The following is a 15,415-nucleotide window of genomic DNA, read 5'->3' as shown; positions in this document are numbered from 1 at the left end:
ACATCTCTCCCTACACGGATGTCTGATTGCATGAGTCCCTCCAATCCCTCTCTCCACACTCAACCCTCTGGATAAAATGGCTTGAGCCATCCTGTACCCCTCACACCTCCCCCCAAAAAACAACCATAAAATAATTTCTTCACTGTTGATACTTTGTTTACACATTCTGGATATTGACATGGAAAGGGACCTCGGAGCAGACACAACCAGACACAAAATTCTCAGCACAAAGGCCATTCATTGACTGGAAAGGGGGCAGGCAGGGGGAGGAGGGCTGCCTCTGAATTAGGCAAAAACAGCAGGTGTCTCATTGGGAGCAGTTTGTGAGCAGAAAATGGGGAAGTCTGTGCTAAGATAGGTTTGTATGTCCTGACTGGGCATTTTAATCAGTGTACCCAATAATGACATTTGATTGCTTGACCTTAGTGACTGACAGCCAGACCCTAGGGATGAGACTCAGGAATGCATTAGGAATAGGAAGGTGTCCAAATAAGGGAACAGACCTTGGTGCCTAATGATAAGAATGTAATCTAGTGCTGGAGAGATGACTCACTTGTTAAGAGCACTGACTGCCCTTCCAGAGGTCCTGAGTTCAATTCCCAGCAGCACATGGTGTCTTACAACCATCAGTAATGGGATCGGATGCCCTCTTCTCTGTCTGAAGACAGCTGCAGTATACTTATATACATAAAGTAAGTAAATAATTCCGTGTAAAAACAGATAAACGTTATACTAATAAATAAATGTAATCTAATGATTTAGCCGGGGAGAAGGAGAGTGGAGGACTTGCAGGCACCATGTTTGCAATGGTCTGGGCCTGTTAGAGACCCTGTCAGACACTCACTATATTAGACATATGGTTTACAAACACTTTCTCCCATCCGGTGTTGTAACTTTCACTCTCTGTAGCATCATGTGAGGTACTGAGTGTTCTAATCTATGGAGTTCAGCAGCAGATTGCATGGTTTCATATACAGGAGGAGGCATTACCACATACAATGGGCAACTTCCATTTGTACATAGTAGTTTACATGGTTAAGGTATGCAATGCTTACACTATACAGCTAAAAATATTCTACTATTTTAGGGAGTTTTTTTATAGGAAGTTTTATTACGTTTTATTGTATAAGGGTTGAGAACTTGAGTCTAATTTCATGAAAAGAATGGAAATCTGTGAAGTAGATGATGTCAGTTACTCTCTAATGATTTCAGTAGGCAGCAGGTGGCTGAGGTCCTGATGTGATGTTGCTTTGGTACTGAAAGGGCTGAGGAGTCAGGTACTGGGGATTATGGATGTGTTGAATTTACCTCCAGCATCCCATGCTGTGAGGGAGCAGCAATTAAGCAAACCCTGTGTTTTGTTTATCAAGTGTGATCTGTTGCAGAATGTGCCAATCAGGGTCATAGACTCAATCAGCCATGCTCTTATTTTGTGATCTTTACTTTGGTTTCCTCAGAGGCAGTATGTGAAGGAGCCCTTGCCATGAACCCAAGACTCAGAAACTTGGTTCCAAAACACTGAATTCCAGACATCCAATGACATGGTGCTTTAGTGTACCTATCTGTGCTCTCCTTAGGAGAAACAATAAGAAATGGACGTCACGTGGTCAGCAGGACTTCAAGTCAGTACTAGTTAAGATTATCAGAATGAGGTGCTGATTTGGGGCAAATTTAACACGTTAGAAAAATGTGGGTTTTTTGATACCTTATTAACATAAGATTCTGAACTTTTTACTCTTCTCCATTTAAATTGTGGTTTTTATTAATTTCTTGACATGTCTCAAGACTTTGGAGAAACTGGAGCTCACCCACACCCCCACCTCCTGTAAAGCTTTTTCCCGTTTCCCTTCACTCTGGGCTCTGAAAGGAATCACAGCTGTAGGAACTACTAGTAAATCTCCCTTCAGGTAGTATGAAATTTTTCTAAAGAAATCAACTTATAAGTTCTATGTCACAGTAGTAATATTATTGGAAATTAAAACTACATCCAAACAGTATAATAACATTGGATTGTATCAAACAAGGGAAACATACATGCAAGAGTATTCTAACTCCTGGGTTATTGTCTGTTATCTGTGAGATTCACTCACTAACAGGGAGGATAGGAAGTAATTTTATCATGTAGTTCATACAACATTTTTACTATGTCAAAACACAAACACTGGTGAGTTACAGATGAATTGTGAGAATATTAAATGGAAAAGAATAACTTTGATGTTTGCTATGGTTCTACTAATGGAAGACGGGTTGGATATGTGGGAAGACATAACTCTGTGTAGACTACAACACTGTATCAGAAGACTGTGTGTCATTCCAGGGAAAGAATCTCATTTGACTCAGGGGGAGGGAACTGGGCCTCTGAGAAAATGATTTCACTCTAAAAGATCATTTTATCAGGGTTTTAAACTTCTGTAGTCAAGAATATCATAATTTCTCAATTTTCAATAAGTCACAAAATTGTGAGCAGATTAACACAAATATTTTGGATAAACAGACCATTGAAAAAGCACTCGTTGTATTCAGTGCTGTGGAGGAACAAAATGCATTAAAAATGTTTTGTTAGCATGACTGCGCACATGCCCTCCTGTTTGAGCCTGTGATAGTGTCTCCTCTAGCATCATACATTACCAAGTACACGTTCTCTCATTACAGAAAGTGCTCGGCTTGCCCGTTGAAGCTAAATGTCCTAGAAATGGATGGTCAAAAGCGAACCCTTCTAGTGATTGAAAACATTCCTAAAGCTCATACTGATACCATCCCTACATGTTCCTTCTCTTGGTCTCTGTCCAGGCTACAGTCAGCTGTGCAGCCTCTCAGAGGTAAAATTCTGACTCTGGCCACTAGGTGGCATCACAGCTGAGTCCTGTAAGTTGTTTCCAGTTAAATATCTAAAAAAATGGTTTGTTCACTGTAACAGCGGTTCTGAGCAGTAAATCTCCGGGCACATTACCACAGATCTGTTTGCTGATGATCCCCAAACCTGCATTCCATTCTCTGGTTCAGGCGCAGAGTGAGCTCTGCACACGACAGAGATTTCTCTCTGGCAGTAGGGTTCTTGTTCTCCAACATCCCACCCTTTCACAGGTTGCTCCAAATTTCTGCAATGATTCCGAGTCTCTTCCTCTCTAGTATATTCTGCACACAGCTGCCAGGTCCCGAGTGAGCATCTCTATCTGCTCTCACTCTCCTCCTGTGTTCCCTGACACAGGCTGCCTTTTCCCAAGGGTCTCCCGGAACACCTACAATTTTGTAATGTGGACACTCAGCATAAACAACTCTAGCATATGTATGGGATTGAACCTTGGATATTCTCCAATGGTCTATTTGTTGAATCTCTGTTGTCAAGGTAACACTTCTGGAAGAAGGTAAACAAGGTATCTTTACTTGTCATAGGCAAGGCTTTGCCAGAGCCCTTTGACATCAGACCTGTGCTTTTGAAGGGAAGGGCGTAGGGACCCTGTCCTGCCTCTTTTAGCCTATGCTCCCTAACCATGAGAGAGAGTTTTGCTCTATTGTGCACTCAAACCAAATGGTTCAAAACCAAAAGCCACAGAGTCAAACAGTTCAGGACTGGAGGTTTGCACACTAGGAGCAAAGGTGTCTCTTTTCTCCTTATAAGCAATTAGTATTAGATACTTCTTACTGCAGTGGAAACCTGACTGGATGTTCTTGCCTTACACCTATTGGGATTTAGAGATTAATTAAATTTTGCACTAAGGTTTAAAACCTGAATTTTTAGACAGAGTCTTACTATGCCCGCAGTGGCCCGGAATTTGCTATAGACGAAAGGCTGGCCTCAGATTCTCCAAAAATCTGCCTACTTATGCATAGTGAGTGTTTCAATTAAAAGTGTGCAGTACCATGCCCGGTTAACTTGGGTTTTTAAGGAATCATTATATGTTCATGTCTGGGGTGTGGACAACATAAAACCTCAACAAAGTCTATGCTACATAGGGACACTCCTATGCCAGAACATTTTTGCTGTTACTGAGTCCATGCAAGAAGAGAATTCTGCCACCCAGTTCATACATCCCCAACACCTAGATTATTCTTTAGATCTTTATGAACACTAAGCTTCTTGTGTCTTAGTGCTATCTTGTGGCACAGCCCTGATGTGCACCAGAAGACAACAGCAATACTGGATGGAAGGAAGGGACCTTGATCAAAACATTGAGAGAGGAGCACATGGTGGCCTCTGGGGAGAACTTAAGGTCATTTTCTGTATTGGATAAAACTTTCTATACTACTGGAAGTGAAAGATTTTCCTGGTTATTGTTGCTGTTGTTATCATTACTTTAAAGCAAACACAGGTCTCACCTTAAAGGGATTAAAGAGTATTTAGTGCTGGAGCATTATGCATGACCATGGCATGGAAACACATATCTACCTTATCTCAAATTCCGTGTTCTAGAGAAGAAACAGTGTCATGTGTGTATTGTGTGTGTGTATCTGTCTGTATATGATTACAGCGTGTGTGTGTGTGTGCTTGCTTACAGCACAAAGAAATAAAGTCATAAATCAAGGCAAGTTTAAACTACATTGGTGGGTAACCACAGAAACAGATACATAGAGGTGAGAGAAGGTTTATATGTGTCTAAATCATTATCTGATGACATCCTAAGCTGGTGTTCTGGTGACAACTAGTAGTCTGCTATGTTGATAGCTTCTAGGGGGGTTTTGTTTCTTATTCCAAGATGTTAGTTCAAAGTTAATAGCTTCTACAAAGCTTTTATTCTAAGAGGCAAGTTCAGATGCAGCGTGTGGCAAGGAATGGCTGTTTCTGAGGTTGAAAACCTGCCCATGATAGCTGGCCTCTGAACCTAGGAAGTTCGAATCTCTGCAGAACTAACATTCCAACCTGTCCTCCAGCCTGTGAACATGGAGGCTCCTTGCAGGAGTCTTGTGTTTAAGGCCACAGGAGACTGTGTATTTATGGCTTCTTATCTGGGGTTTTCTTTTGCACAATTGATAAGCTGTGTCAGCTCTGTACTTGACCACACTTACATGAGACTGGGTTTGTACCGCACCATTTTAAATGCTGTCAAAATTTCCTGTTTGAGTTTTATGTCAACAAAGAGATCCAGGACAGGGGTGTGTTAAAATATATCCCACCAGAGCTCAAAGTATGGGAATTTACTTCCATTGCCATGCTTTCTATTGCTACAGAGGTACACCGTGTAAACAATTGTCTATAATAGAACATTTAAGGTGTTCTTTCCAAATCATAAAAATCTGTATTTTATATTAATAGTTTGCATCATAGAGCACACTGAATAGTTATATTCCCTACAAGACAATATGGAAGTGTCTGCTCTCTCACACTTTGAAAAGCATGCGAAACTCTGATACCTTGACTGGTTAAAACTCATCTTCAGTTAGTTTTTATTATAATGTGTTTTCAAACCATGACTAGAAGTCAATAACATTAGGCATGATACCAGGTTATTTAGACTATTCTAACAATTCCACTAAGAATAGCATTCGGCTAGCATCCTTTCCACCTGTGTACCCTCCTAAAGAGCAGCGTTCATGCCAGCATTTACACCTGTGGGGACCCTTGTGTTGGATATCAATTGGTACTGAGGAAATCGGAGTTCCCTGTTTTGAGATCTCAGACTTGTTAATAAATTAACTGAGAAATGGAGTCAGAAGGAAGCTCAACGACATATTTTATTCAATTTAGAGGGGCAAACTCCAGGGGAGGCAGGCAGTGGATCTTGGCAGCTGTCAAGGGTGGGTTTTCTGAGAGCAACAGACACAGCATCACACTAGAGGGTATCTGTCCTTATGTCCTCAGCATGGCTTCAGGAAAATGAGCCTGCTGGAAGGTTTGTCCCATTGCCAGGTGACTGACAGGCCCAGCTGAACTAACTCTTAGGGACAGTAAGTAACATTCCTTCATAGAGCTGTTCACAAGGTCCTGTTGCAAGCCACACCCAGAGGCAGATTCCATTCCCATAATTATACAGAAATAGCTTTCCCTTAAACCACACAGACACACACAGAGACACACAGACACACAGACACACACACACAAACAACGTACAGCCTCTAAAATTCTTTAAGAAAAGGTGTAAAATAGGGAGTGGATACATGCCCATTTTACCATGAAATCCCAGATCAGTTTCAGAGGTTATCCCTGCAGGTCAGTGTCTCCACAGGAGCCTCAGTCATGCCTTCCTTCCCTTACATATCCTTCAAGGAGGAGTGCTCACTTAGAAGGAGGGGAACATCCCGAGTTTCGCTCTGACATCCCTGGGCAGTAGGACAAGGAAATTTCCTACTTGGAAAGGAGTAGGTTTATTTTCATTCACAACTGGCAGGTCACTGGACATTAGGGCAGGAACTCCAGCAGGGCAGTCACCAGAAAGTGAACCCTGAAGCAGAGCCCATGGAGGAACCCAGATTCCTCCTCATAAAGTGCTCATTCCGGTGTAACACCACAGAGAACCACCTGTCCAAGGATGGCCTCTTCCAGAGTGAGTAAGACACCCCCACATCAACTGTCAATCACGAAAATTCCTCCAGAGATTTGCCTACAGTTGGACGGGGACATTTTCTCAATTGCTGTTGGACTTCAAAGACAAATATAGCTCATGGCAAGATGACAGATCAAAACCAGATCATGTACAGAGAACATGATCTTATTCAAAGTCATCTTTCTTACACTTGTTTAGCTGTGCTTGTGCTGCATGCTCAAACACGGGAGGTAAAGGTCACCGTGCAGGGAGTGGTGCCAACTTAACAACATATGGGTGCAGGGTATTGAACTCAGGTTTTCAGCCTCAGGGCAGTGACTTTACACATTGATCCAACCCTGGCCAGTTTCTAGTAGGGTATAAGAAGTGGAGACATAGCATCCAAAGACAGTATAGACAGACCTGGTGAGAGAAAAGTTAGTAAAATCCTAATTCTGTCTGTTGGAATGAGATAATCAGCTTCTGTTTTCATTTGCTAGCATTCATGTGGTTCCCTGCTTTGGAAACCCAGAGTGACTCTGGATTTTAGCTCTCAGCCTAAACTTCCAGGTTTAACCTTTGAAAGTGCTAAACCTGGGTACACCATGAGGGGGCTCAAGCTATTTTGGTGTTCACTTTTCAGTTTGACCTGACCAAGACAATGACCTTGGAGAGGAAAAACAAACACCACCACCAACAACAGGACAGAGTAGCAGTATTCCTGGAATTCCACTTAGCATTGTCTTGAACAGACATGTCAGGAATAATCTAAGTAGGCATGTCAGAGTAATTTTAGAGTGGTGGGAACTTTAAACAGTCAGTAGAAATTAAGAGCACTGGCTGTTCTTCCAGGGGACTTGGGTTTGATGCTTAGCACACACATGGACCTCATACCCATCTCAAACCCTACTTGTAGGGATCTAAAACCAGACCCTGGCCTCTGAGGGAAAGGGCAGGGGTGACATGGTACATAAACATGCATGTAGGCAAACACCTATGCAAATAAAATAAATAAATCTAGAATAATGCACTAAAATGGCCAGGGTGTACAGACATTCGTGATTTTGGAGATTTCTAGAGACACATAAAGGTCAGCGGGTCATTTTGGTGGCTTAAGCAAAAGTTAATGGTAATGTGACCTATTACAGAAAAGCATCACATGATGATTGATGGGGATTCCATTCCAGAAGGCCACCATTGGGCAAGACCTTCCTTCTTGTGTTCCTTAGGAAGTCCTTGAAGCCGGAGGTATGGAGTATCTCAGTGACTAAACTTTATGTGCATCTCCCAAGTGAACTGTTGGAGATCATATCCAGACATGATGTTTGTGTAGCATTCTGATGTGATTCTCTATGATATCCTGGGGCCAGACCACTCCTGACAGTACTGTTAAATCTCTGCTCATTACAGTCTCCCATAGTGGGCTGAAAAGAGAAGTTATCTCTTCTCCTTGGTGTCCAGGGAATGCACATAAGGATCAGTCTCCAATAGGAAGATTGCTTCAAACATCAGCATAGCAGTCAGCATCAAGTCAGTTAACACAGACAGCTTAATACACAAATGTCACATAAAAGAGTTAAATTCATTCAGAGCACACTCTCAAACAATAAAAGGAGAAATTAATAGGACTGTTCCCTGGGGGGTGCCAGTATAGCATAGAGTCTTTTTCATGCCTTCAAACTTACAAGAGAATTCCCCAAAAGGAATTAGCTCCAATTAACATGTAAGAAAAATGTTAGTCATCATCACACAATAAACCCAGGACCCCAGTGTTTTGTCATGCAGCACACAGCAGAAATACCATCAGCTGGCACATGAGTGACTCAAGATGAATACAAACATCTTGCATACTACAAACACGGACTTGACGATTAAATTACCCGCAGAGAGTTGCCAGACCATGCTATGGTGAAAAGCAATCAGATGGAGCGTGCTGCCTACAAAATCAAAACTGTCCTGTCACATGAACATGTGCCCAACAACTGGAAAAAGGATTCAAAGGGACCAACATTGCAGAATCTTCACACATGGATACGGAGAACACAAGAGAGTCCAGGGTCCAGATGGCAAGAGAGTGGGGACTGGAGTGCACAGTATCAAGAGAAGCAGTGGGGGATCCACGGGGCAGAGGAACTGAAAAGGCTGCCTCACCTGTACATCAAGGGGAACTTGTGCAGGAATGAGAAGGAAATACAAATGGGAGAGGGATGATATACCCGTCACTGAAAGGGGACCAGTATCTTTGAACATTTGATGTCTCCCTGCTCACTAGCTCACTCGCACAGAGTGTTTTCTTCATAACAAACTGTCTCTATTTCTATTTCTAACCAGGGGTCCCTGGTCCACTTCTCTAGCCTAGGACACGTGAAAACATCACCAGGTGTCTTCCAAAGTCATCTACAACTATACCAGCCAATACAGGATTAATAGCAGCTCTCCAGATCATAAAGACACAAACCTGCATCACATGTCACAAGTGAATCCAAATCAGTCCCAGTAGCATGGTCCTTTCCCCAGCTCAACCCGATATATCTGAGAGAGACACGGTTTTTACTAAGGAATTAAGAGTGAGAGAGTGGGAGCAGAAGGGGAGCGGAGGAGAGAAGGAGGCAAGAAAGTGGAGAGAAAGTGAAAAGGAAGGAAAGGAACAGGAAACAAATGGCCAACCTTGGCCTGCCAGCCAGAGCAACTCAAGAACTACTGCATCCAGTTTCCAGAGCTGTGAAATGCATCCCTCCTCAGCCAGGCATTTGCTCTCTACCTGCCAAGGCAACTCTGCAATTAGGGAAGCAGACTCTCCTTCATAGGGTGTGGGATGACAATTGGACACCCTGGCTATTAAGCCATGTTTTTTTGGGTTTTGTTCCAGATGAGTAACTCCCCTTTGCATCATGTTGATCCACTGAGCAGAACCATCTCTCAGAACTGGGACCCATGAACCTGAAAAGCAGGGAAGGAAGACTGGCCAGAGAGGTTGTTACTTTTTCTACTTTGGTGTAAGTGGCTGAGCAAAAGTTCAAAATAAAAGGCCCAGATTCATGTGCGGAGCACAAGTTCACAATTGAAATCATATGCTAGATTCAATCAATAATGAGAAAGGAGCAATCAGGGAAGTGATAAAAAGCTCTAGTACTTTTGAGAGTACCCTAAAAGACTATACAAACATATTCTCTGGCTGACATTAATATCTCTGAACGTAAAATCCTTTAATGCCATAGGAAGCATCTCTGATGAAGAATGAGCGAGGCTCTGGTCTACAGGGAAAACAGAATGTCGTTAGAACTCATGTTATTGCTGTGTTACTTTAGGAGAACTGTAGTAATTGGGTTTCCTCTTGGCCTATGGCCTCTCGAGTTTCAGATTCTGGGACACTCAGGCAGTGTCATTCACGACTTCTGTCTTAGTTAGGGTTTTACTGCTGTGAACAGACACCATGACCAAGGCAACTCTTATAAGGAGAACATTTAATTGGGGCTGGCTTACAGGTTTAGAGGTACAGTCCATTGTCATCAAGGTAGGAACACAGCAGTGTCCAGGCAGGCATGGTGCAGGAGGAGCTGAGAGTTCTACATCTTCATCTGAAGGCTGCCAGCAGATTACTGGCTTCCAGGCAGCTAGGATGAGGGATTTCAAGCCAATGCCCACAGTGGCACACCTACTCCAACAGGGCCACACCTCCTAATACTGCCACTCACAGGACCAAGCATATACAAGCCATCACAGCTTCCATCTTGTGGAATGGACATTAATTCCAGTCAGAGAACGGCTGCTTTTTTCCACCATTTTTTATTCCCGTGTTGCACAAAGGCAGGGTACTGTTTTAGATTTCATGATTTAGAGATGGACTGGTACTTGCATTTCTCCTCTGGTAGAGAGCAGAGTACTTATGGTGAACACTAACAGTACAGGTAAAGGCTCCAGTTAGACACTTGCTAGACTTAACTGTTTGGGACTTAGTAGTATCAGATCGTGGAGGACAATGAGTAGCTTTGACAATCGCCTTGGTTGTTTTTCATGCCCATGAAATATTTTGGCTAAAACTTAGCTAGATATACACCATTCCCAGTACTGCAGTTTTCTTTTGACGTAAGATAACTAGTTAAGACATTGCCTCTTCCATTATTTTGATGACTCCACTTAAATTTGTTTCATGTCTTATACATTTTCAGAAACTTCTACAGTAGTAAGTTTCCATGGGAAACCTCAAATGACGCTTAATGCTAGTTTTCCCTACAATAGGGCCTTCACTCCCCTCCCTCTTTAATCGTTGTGCTCCAGTCTCATCCTGTCTGTCCATAAACATAAAATTCATTTTTCTTTCCTTGGGACATTGGCAGGATATCATTGCATCAATGTTAAACTCTATGTGTGTATTTCTGACAATTCTGATAAAGTTGCATGCTGATCTCTGTTATAAAACATACACAACTGGGTTCAAACCACACCAGTGCCCACCATGGTTGACAGTGAAAACCTTTGGAATTTAATCTCCAGATTACCATGTCGCCAAATCATTATGTATGTGGTGATCACATGTTAGTCATCGGAGCTAGCAGACTGAACAGGTACCCAATTTTACCTTTTTTTCTTTGCAACCGATCCACCCTTAGATGGTCTTGCAGAAACTTAATTCTATCTGTCTCCTTACATAGCATTGATTTTTAAGGTCTGAAAGAGTATGCAAACTTTTTCAGGAGCAGCCAGACCAACTCCTTGCCCAACACCTCAAATGATTTTAGGGACTTAACTACTAGAGGGAATTGTCTGGTATTCATGTATTAGGGCAGATTTGAAAGTAGTCAAGTATGAATTCCTCCCACATAATCAGCACTTTGCAAAACCAAAAACTGAAAGGCTGGACTTTAATTACTCATAGAGAAAAACCCAGGTGTAGTGATCTAAAAAATATTTCTGGTCCTGGGACAGGTGGAGTCAGTAATGTATGGAATTCTGAACTGGCTAAAACATCACAAGGTAATTATCTAGCAGATGATTTGAGGTAGAGCAAAAATATTGTCCTATCCTGCAAACATTATTTTAAATGGGCTCATAGATTATGGTGGCATGACAATGCCCTTCAGGGAAAACTACCAGTCCTGGAGATTCCAAGGATACTGAAAAATCTGCCTGAAATGTACGTCGACCCACTGGCTACTTTGGCCATTAAATCTATGTGGCATCTTCCCATCTAGGAAAGCCTTGGTGGCACCACCATACTGAAAAGGTCATTCTCTTTGGCCCATATACTATTCCAGATGTACACCCATGCTTCACTTGACCTTCCAGTTGAGTCTCCTTCATGATCTTACATATGGCCAAGATCTCAAGTCTGTGCGTTGTCTCTATGGTTTTCTGGGCTGTACTTTAACATTCCCCACCCAGAAGACAGACCCTTTCCCATTCAAGGGTGTTGTTTCTCCTCTCTGCTCTCAAAGGACCTGTTGTTCCCCACTGCCACATCTGTTTATTCTATTCACCATCAATTTGCTCTGTCAGGAGCCAAGATGCTAATAATTAGCAGATGATCTTCCCTAAATGTCTTTGTCTTAGATTAATATCTAAAACAAGACTATGATAGGCAAGATCTAGGAGAAAATTATTTTAGGAAAGATTCCTGCTATCAATATGTTTTCCTGTTATTATTACCTATTCCTATTATTATTATCTATATAACAACCACTAGGTATTAGCTCACCATTTTGAGCAAATCTCTGCAGAACTACGAAGATGTACAGTCTTGTATCGATGCTATATAGACAAATAGATGACTTCATAATTCTTCACGATGATCCTATAAGAAATCCTAAAATTATATCAGTATTTATTAAGCTCTTTTTTAGTGGGACTGCTATTACATGGTCTTCTGATAGTCAAAACAGCAATGAGCATTCTGTCACCAGTTTATTGTTCTTAGATGGTGTAGTGGCTATTGCTGGTTGTCAACTTGACTATATTTGGAATGAACTACAATCCAAATTGGAAGGCTCACCAGTGACCCTTATCTGGAGACTTGGAGATAGACATTTAAGATTAAATCTCCGAGTTCAAGGTCATCTGGGATTAAAGGTGTGGTGGAACACGCCATTAATCTGGGCTACACCTTCTGCTGGAGACATTATAAGGACATTAGATGAAGGTAGTCTCGCTCTTGCTACCTTGCCTGCTTGCTGTGTGGGACTGAGTAACTGTTAGATCCTTGAACTTTCATTCACAGCTACTACTGAACCATTGTTGGGCATTGGACTTCATCAATAAATTCCTTTACTGAACCATTGTTGGGAAATGGACTGTACACTGTCAGTCATCAATAAATTCCTTTACTATATAGAGACTATCCATAAGTTCTGTGACTCTAGAGAACCCTAACTAATACAAATGGCAACCAGATTTTCTCCTACTCAGCTCACATTCCAAGAGGTTGTAAAACCATTAAGAAGAGATCATAAAAATGGAAGTAACATTTATAGGTGTTATGACAGAAGATAAAATATTGACTGAATTTATCTATACAAAACTTCACTAATAACTTAGATTTGGTTTTTAACTCTCAGTGAACCTGTGGAGCTGCAACAGGTGATGAATATTTATTCCTAATCCAATGCATATGCTTGTAACATTCAGTGCTGTGAACTTCTATTTCAATTTATGATTAGAATTTCATGTCTGAACTTGTGATGAACTTTTACCATGTGATCATGTATTCTGAAAGATGTCTATGTACTCAGGACAAAGATAGGAGTGCGAAGAAGAATTTTCTCTTAACCCCGTTTTCATTCATTCCGTTTTAGCCCCCTTCTCTTAGAGAGCTTTCATGGGAAACCTTTAACAGCTTAGTAATTAATGCTCAATCACTTGTCAATGTGTCCCTTTTTCTTCCAGCCACTTCTACTAGCAGGCTGAATGTTAGAGCTGTGCAGTTCTGCAGAGATAGAACAAAGGCTGCATTAGTCAATCTCCCTATGTCAGGCTACAGGTTTTAATCACCTAAACCAGCAGCCTTTTACCCTCAGAAAGAGCAAGGCAGTTTGTAGCACTTTTTAGAAGTTTTCATTAGCATTTCAGTATAGTTAGAGAGCCAGAGCATCTGGAGACCCTCAGACTTTAAAGCAACCCTAGAGTCCTCCTCTGTGTCCTGTTTCAACCAGCTCCAGTCCCAGAAGCTCCCAGCATTGCTCTACAAAGGAATTCTCTTACTTATATTCATCCAGGGTCACAGAGCATTCTCTTTACCCTTAACTCAATACAAGTGAATTGCCAGCAGGATCCTGTATAAGGCCAGCTGTGCACATAGCAGAAATCCTGGCCACTGCAGCTGCTGGAAACAACTCTAAGATTTGGTCTTTTACATGTTGAGAGATCTGATCTCATATCTGGGCAGCAGAAATTGGTCTTGAAGGGATAAAAAGAGGTCTAGAAGGAACTGTGCCCCTTCACAGAGCCCTCAGCATGCACTATGAGAAATTGCTAAAGAAAAAGCAATGACATTTCACTGGAGACATTGAAGTCTTGTCACTTTCCAAAAGACGTAGTGTGCAAAAAATCAGCAGAGGATTGTACTGTAATGCATGTGTTCATGTGTGTTCACGTGTGTGTACATATGTATGTGTACATGTATTTGTGTGTCTGTGTGTATACATGTATGTGATCATGTTTAAATGTTTGTGTGGAGGCACTGTTTTCCAAAACACACTAGTTCGTGCTAGTCTCTCGAATGGGAAGGCTTCTTTCTTCAGGTGTGAGTCAAGAGAAAGAGAAGCCAGTATACAAAGTGTTGTGAGTGGACTCCCAAGATCCTCCTACAGGTCATTCACATCATGACAGGCATTCAGATGCAAGGAGCTGAGGCACATACTGTGGTCTAGTCAGGGACGAAATTATCCTTCTTGGCTCAGCAGCAGCTGGAGGGACTCCCTGGAGACATATTCAATTCACCATGTGACAGCCTACACAGTTGTTGGGCTGAGAGTATGTATGCATCACAGGGTCCATGAATGTCACTCTGCATGGTTGTTTTAGGGAGGAGGCTGACACATACGGGGAGTGACTTTCTTAAGGACTTTGAGGATGCCTGACTATGTTCCAGATGTAAGGAAGTCAGTGCATGTAGTGTGGGGCTGGAGATTTGGCACATGGTCCTCTGGGTGCTAATCAAACAGCACAGCACCACTAAGGCCCTTGCCTCTCAGGTCTCCAGATGTCTCCCTGTAAAGACTATGCCAGGGCTATATGGCCAAGAAGGAAGAGATCAGACAGGAATTTGACCTGTGATTGACACCCCTCTGAGATCTCTTGTGCCAGATCTGGCTCGCTCTGACTTCAGCATGTAGCATTTCTTACACCTGGAATCTTCTCATTAAGATGACCTTGGTACCACGTGGCTGTCATAGTGCCCATGCTGGGCTGAAACTGGAATAGGTGGCCACTTCCCACTCCCAAATTGCTTTAGCTCTATAGAAACTCCAAATCATTACTGCCTGTACTCTGCCTGGGACAGTCTCTGACTGTGTGCACTCACGTAAATGTCTGGCAGCTCAGGTGGACCTGCCTCATACCTGTTTACTGTCTTTGGCTATCAGGGTCAGCAGAGCATCTGGAGCTGCATGGGTCATTGTGGTGCTCGAGAACTCCCATTTGTGCATGTTTACAGCCTGAAATAGCCTGAAAAGCATGTCAGATTTAACTTTATTCTTTTCCAATGTGACCTCCTGGTGATGTTTCCTTTACAGCTGAGACTCCATGCACTCTGGATGTGAGATCCCCTTCTGCAGCTAATCTTCCAGGTGAGGCTTCCTAGGGCCATCAACACCTCTGTCCAGGTTTCATCAGCATATTTAAACTTCCATGTGAGAGTCCCTGGGGCATCTTCATGCCCAGATGAGACTCCCTAGGAAATGCACTTGGAGTTGGACCTGATCAATCTGGCTGCTGTTTATGCATATAAAGGGTGATGATTGTTC

The sequence above is a fragment of the Mus caroli genome, unplaced genomic scaffold (assembly GCF_978045245.1).
Source record: "Mus caroli unplaced genomic scaffold, Mus_caroli_1 scaffold_5, whole genome shotgun sequence".
In the NCBI taxonomy this organism is placed as follows: Eukaryota; Metazoa; Chordata; class Mammalia; order Rodentia; family Muridae; genus Mus; species Mus caroli.
The sequence above is the reverse complement of the archived record's forward strand: the minus strand, read 5'-3'. Positions refer to the sequence as shown.